Consider the following 6,000-nt stretch of genomic DNA (forward strand, 5'->3'; position numbering starts at 1 on the left):
GTGTTCATTTGTAATTTTTTCCTCCAGCACTCCCCAACCCCTGAAAACCACTGATCTCCTTTCTGTCACTACAGATTAGTTTGCATTTTTTAGAATTTGATATACATGAAATCATACAGTATGCAATCTTTTTGGTCTGGCCTCTTTCATTCAGCATAATTATTTTGACATTCATCCACATCATTGTGTATGTCAGTACTTCACAACTTTTTATTGCTGAGTAGTAATTTATTGCATAGATATCCTAGTTTATCCATTCAGTTTCTGATGGGTATTTGGATTGTTTCCAGTTTGGGGCTCTCATGAACAAAGTACTGTGAACACTCATATTCAAGTCTTACTATGCACATATGTTTCCATTTCTCTTACATAAATACCTAGTAGTAGAATGGTTGGGTCAGACAATAAACGCATGTCTAACTTCTTAAGAAACAACTAAACTGTTTTGCAAAAAGGTTGTGCTATTTTACATTTCTACCAACGGTATATGAGAGTTCCTGTTCCTCTACATACTCATCAACACTTGGTATGGTCAGTCATTTTAATTTTAGCCATTCTACTAGTGTGCAGATGTACCTCATTAATCTTGAGTGAAAGAACACAAGGAGAGAAAAAAAATTATTAGTGTTGATTCAGTCTAGCAAAGATGCCTTGAGTGAATCTCATGCTCCTTGGATCCCTAAAGCTGCCCTGGTTCTTGCTCGTGGTGAGCCTGGCTCTTTAGCTGATTTTATGATTTTATGAAAATCAGGCTTTTCCTCATCTTGTACTGGTAACAAATTTCACCCATCCCCCTCACCGCAGCATCTTTATCTCTAGATTCCATTGCCTCTAAACCAAAATCTATTCCTCTTATAGTTTGGACATATGAGCCAATAACTCCGCTTTTTGGCTTACTCTAGTTTGAGTCATGTTTCTCTCAGTCACAACTGAAATCACCCTGTGCCCAATCTTCCCCACATCTGTTCTGTGTGTCATGTACCCAGTGCCAACCATAAGGCCTGGGAATCAGCAAGTACTGAATAAATAAACTAGTATCCTCTTAAAAATAAAAGACATTTTAGGCTGGGCATAATGGCTCACACCTTTAATCCCAGCACTTTGGGAGGCTGAGGCAGGCGGATCGCTTGAGTCCAGGAGTTTGAAACCAGCTTGGGCAACACAGTGAAACCCCATGTCTGCAAAAACTTCAAAAATTTACTGGGGGCATGGTGGCGTGCATCTGTGGTCCCAGCTACTCAGGAAACTGAGGTGGGAGGATTGCTTGAGCCTAGGAGGTTGAGAGTGCAGTGAGTAGAGATCACGCCACTGCACTGCAGCCTGGGCTACAGAGTGAGGCCCTGTCTCGAATAAATAAATAAATAAATAAAATAAAAGACACTTTAATCGAATCTACAGATGACAAAAAACTGGAGGGGTTGCTTTGAGAGGCAGAGTGCTTAAGCACACCTCTTCTGGAGTCAGACTGCTGGGTTTGAATCCTAGCTCTTTCATTTATTATATTACCTGTGTGACTTTGGGCATGTAATTAACTTCTATGTGTCTCAGCTTCTTCAGTCTTAAAATATTGATGATAATAAGACCTGTCTTATAAAGTTGTTAAGAGGATTACATGAGTTAATTTACAAAAAACACTTAAACAATGCCTGACACATGCAAGTATTTTTTTATTTTTGTTTTATTTTCATGCTAATAATTTTTTTTTTTTTTGAGACAGAGTTTCACTCTTGTTGCCCAGGCTGGAGTGCAATGGCACAATCTTGGCTCACCACAACCTCCGCCTCCCGGGTTCAAGCGATTCTCCTGCCTCAGCCTCCAGAGTAGCTGGGATTACAGGCATGTGCCACCACGCCAGGCTAATTTTGTACTTTTAGTAGAGATGGGGTTTCTCCATGTTGGTCAGGCTGGTCTCGAACTCCAGACCTTAGGTGATCTGCCTGCCTCAGCCTCCCAAAGTGCTGGGATTACAGACATGAGCCACCGTGCCTGGCCCATGCTAATAATTTTTGAATGATAGAGTTGAGATGGAAAATGTGTTGATATGCCATCAATGAATGATATGCTAAAACCTCAGTTACTCAGTTACTACATGAAATGCCTAACTTCCCTGAGAAGCAGTTTTTTTCTTCACCATTTAACCAGGCAAATATAAAGTCTTATATTCAGGCTCAAATGCCTGGACATAAGACAGTTTAACGGAAGTTCATGGATTAAGAACTCCAAGTCTTCCCACTCCATATCTTGCTTTGAAAAAAGAAAATAAGAAAAAATAAAAAAAATTTTAAAAGACCCTGAGTTAGGAAGTTGACATGAGATTAGCTGATGTCAAGTTCATTTTGAGCTGGTAAAATGGCAAGGCTATCATAAAACTTTCAAAGATGAGACTCCATCGCTAGAAGTAGTGTGTCTTAATTATGGAAGATTATAATTTTTGAGTTATCTCCTCAGCACCCATCAAAATAGAGTATGTACTCAGCACTTCGATGGGCTGGAAAGCCCTGGAGGAGGATGAGAAGAGAGACAACCATGTAATTTGAAGAAGAGTTGAGAGCCTTTAAAAGGCTTGTTCTGAAATAACACAAGATGCAAAGCAGATGAAATAACAGTCTTCAGATACCAGAAGTACCGGCCTGTAGAAGAAGGATGGGACTTCTTCTGACTTGCTCCTGAAGCCCTGGGAGTTAAGGCCTGGTGCAGACTCCAGCCCAGTGGGAGACATGCTCTTTCCCAGTGGCCGCTGCCTGGAGGGCCACAATCCACTGGCCCCAAGAGGAGCCAGGTAAATGTCATTTCAGGGACACATGAACAAGGAATTCTAAATGGGAGACAGGTGGATCATTCAGGACTACTCTATTTCACTTCCTATTCTAAAAACACATGACTCTTTTTTGAGATTTTTGTTTAGGTTTAAAGGAGGATAACCAAACACTAGACGGATGAATTGCAGTTTTTAAAAAGTAGAAGCAGCTGCCTGTTGGCTTTTGCCCTGAAGTTCCATAGGAATGGAAAGAGGCATGACTGCCTCCCGGGACAGATTGTTCCCAACTGGTCTCACTTTCAGGATTGTGCCCATGTGGTCAAAGTTGAGTCTACTTTCCATATTGCTGATGCCTGTGGCCATAGCCATGGAAGGATGTGGAAGAAGCCATGGTCCCGCCCTGTGTAAGATGAAGACTTGTGAAACCACTGGGTCATAGTTTTTCATTTTGGTCACTTGCCGTCAGCCTTGGAGGCACAGGAGACAGAGTAGACGGTGCAAATCCATCTGCAAGTGCATTTTCTTTCTAAAGAAAGTGTTGCCAGACTATTTGCTCACAGAACAACCACTGGCTAGATGAGCCCACACTAAGTAAACACAAAGGAATTAAAACAAATCAGGGGGATCCGAATTCCTGTTTATTTGCTCCACAGTGAAAATGGCTTACTTTTTCTTTAAAAAAAGAACTTTGTTCTCAAAAGCTGCCCCACCTCTAATGCTCCTTTTTTAAAAAGAAACAATATACATATAAGATGATATATTAAAAGGCTATTGTTCAAAAAATCTATTTCTTGTACATTGTAGATTTAAATAGTAGTGAAAAACAGCCCATGGAATCTTTGATATACATGTGTGTTTGTAGGGAAAAAAAGGTGAATATCAGGTTGTGCGCAGTGGCTTATGCCCATAGTCCCAGCATTTTGAGAGGCCGAGATGCAAAGATCACCTGAGGTCAGGAGTTCAAGACCAGCCTGGCCAACATGGTGAAACCCTGTCTCTAAAAATACAAAAAATAGCCGGGTGTGGTTGCCGGCACCTATAATCTCAGCTACTCGGGAGGCTGACACAGGAGAATTGCTTGAACCTGGGAGAAGGAGGTTGCAGTGAGCTGAGATCATGCCATTGCACTCCAGCCTGGGTGACAGAGTGAGACTCCATCTCAAAAAAAAAAAGAGTAAATATCTTGCAATATAGAAAATCTTCATTAAATACACCTTGTTTAACTAAATAGAGGCAGCAAGAGGGGTGAGTTGCCCTGGATTATTTTTTTTGTTTGTTTTGCGGTTTGTTTTTTCTGATTATAAGAGCAATATATGATCATGGTAGGAAAATCTGGAAAATTATGAAGCTTTCTATGTTCACAGAATGAATATAAAACAAAAAAGTACATATTTTAGGTGGCTAGTTTTACATTTATTAAATGTATTACTTAAAATAAAATGCTTTAAATGCCCTAACAATAAGTGCTGGCTGGTTAATCTCCCTCTGAGGATCTCAGAGCAATTTACCAATACCCCTGCTCTGACTGTTAAAAGGGTATGATGAGTCTTCTGGGCTTTAAAAGCATATTGATCCTTTCAAGCTCTTCAAGTACTCAGCACTGATTAATTCATTAGAAAGTAGTCTCAAAAGGGCATTGTTCTGAGGCAATCTATGCTTATAACTTTGTGGACTCCTTTGCTGGCAACCAAGACCCACTCAGAAAATTCTGGGTCAGCAAATAGAAGGCTAGCATGTAAAGATCCTCAGCTAAGTATATGGCCAATTCATTTTTACTAAAATTGTGTTCTCTTGGGCAGCACATATACTAAAAAATTGGAACAATACAAAGAAGATTAGCATGGCCCCTATGGAAGGATGACACACAAATTCATGACACATTGCATATTTTAAAAAGAAAAATTAATAAATAAAATTATTTTGCTAATGGGGTTTCCTTCTTTGCATGACTATGAATTGGAGACAGTTTAGCGCTTCCTAGCAGTCCTGAGCCCTGGGATTCCCTAAGTGTGGTTCCTGAACGAGCAGCATTAATATTACCTGGGAATAGCAATCTGTGTTTTAATAAGCCCTCTAGGTGATCCAGAAGCACATGAAAGTTTGAGAATCACTGTCTTAGGTGTTTTCCCCCTAAATGTAGAAATTAGCTCTAATTGACTCACGCTGTCAAACTTCATTTACGTGTGTATACCTGGATCTGGGTATATGGGGACACATGTCCATAAAAATTCTCTGAGCTTTACACTTAAGATACATACATTTTACTGAATTTAATTAAACCTAATAAAAAAACAACACTGCTAAATTATATTTCTAAGAAAGTTGGTTGGGTTCAGCTTGTCTCTTGAATAAAGGTGGTGAGATCTAGGGGGGCCTTGCCCATAGCATCACTGCCATGATGAGAGATTCCATGATACTGACAGCCAAGGACATCTGTGTGTAGCAACCCCAAAGACATTTATTGACATTGTTTAGCAGTAAGTCAGTCTCCAAGCAATAACCTCAACTTGTTTGACATCATCCTGGGTACATCTCTGAGTTGTGGGGCACAGCCACAGGAAACCCTAACATGAAACCAAAAGGGGCAGGTAGAAAAAAGTGCTCAACCTTTAAACTGGAGAAGGAAAGCATGAGAAACCTAGGAAGCAGTGATTAAATGCAACCAATCAGGTGGTACATACAAGTGTTGGGCAAGAGAGAAGCTGTGGTCAAAGGCCATGAGAGACACAGCAAGGACAGCAGAGCTGCCCAGGCAGCCTCTCTGCTGACAAAGTCCGTAGAAGAGGGTTGTGGGAAAGAGGGAGGAAGGATGACACATGGGCCAAGAAGGGCTTCACAGGGCCACAGCTTTAGCAGGTGTCTGTCTGCTGTCTTGGCCCTAAGGATGAGGTGGAGACCCCTAAGAGCCCTGGTGTCAATTGTGCATCCAGTCTCAGAATCACAGAAATTCTGTTCCTCAGTGCTGAAGTGTTTTGTGTGTCCCTAAATGAAAAGCACTCCTGGAGCTGCCAGGTCCCCATCCCGACCCACGAAGAATTGTCTTCTTGATTAATCACCCCCTCTTTCACTGTCATGCAGGGAACTCACATTAGGCTTGTATTTTTTGCTCATTGCCACACTGCTGGGAAATGGGGGCCATCCACAGTGAACTGCAGTGAAAGAAAAGTTGAAGAAAAACTGCGCCAGCAGGTGGACCCAGAGTCCTAACTATACTGTGCCCATGTGCACGGCTGCCTGGCTGC

At 41.3% G+C, this 6,000-nt stretch overlaps 1 non-coding gene across 1 annotated transcript; it reads left to right on the plus strand.

Annotated features, from left to right (window-relative positions):
* The first annotated feature begins 4,541 nt into the window (after nt 1-4,541).
* Nucleotides 4,542-4,650, plus strand: LOC129488917 (U6 spliceosomal RNA). Its single transcript, XR_008659761.1, has one exon. It is a non-coding gene; the product is annotated as a U6 spliceosomal RNA (small nuclear RNA).
* The last annotated feature ends 1,350 nt before the right edge of the window (nt 4,651-6,000 follow it).

The sequence above is a fragment of the Symphalangus syndactylus genome, chromosome 8, assembly GCF_028878055.3.
Source record: "Symphalangus syndactylus isolate Jambi chromosome 8, NHGRI_mSymSyn1-v2.1_pri, whole genome shotgun sequence".
In the NCBI taxonomy this organism is placed as follows: domain Eukaryota; kingdom Metazoa; phylum Chordata; class Mammalia; order Primates; family Hylobatidae; genus Symphalangus; species Symphalangus syndactylus.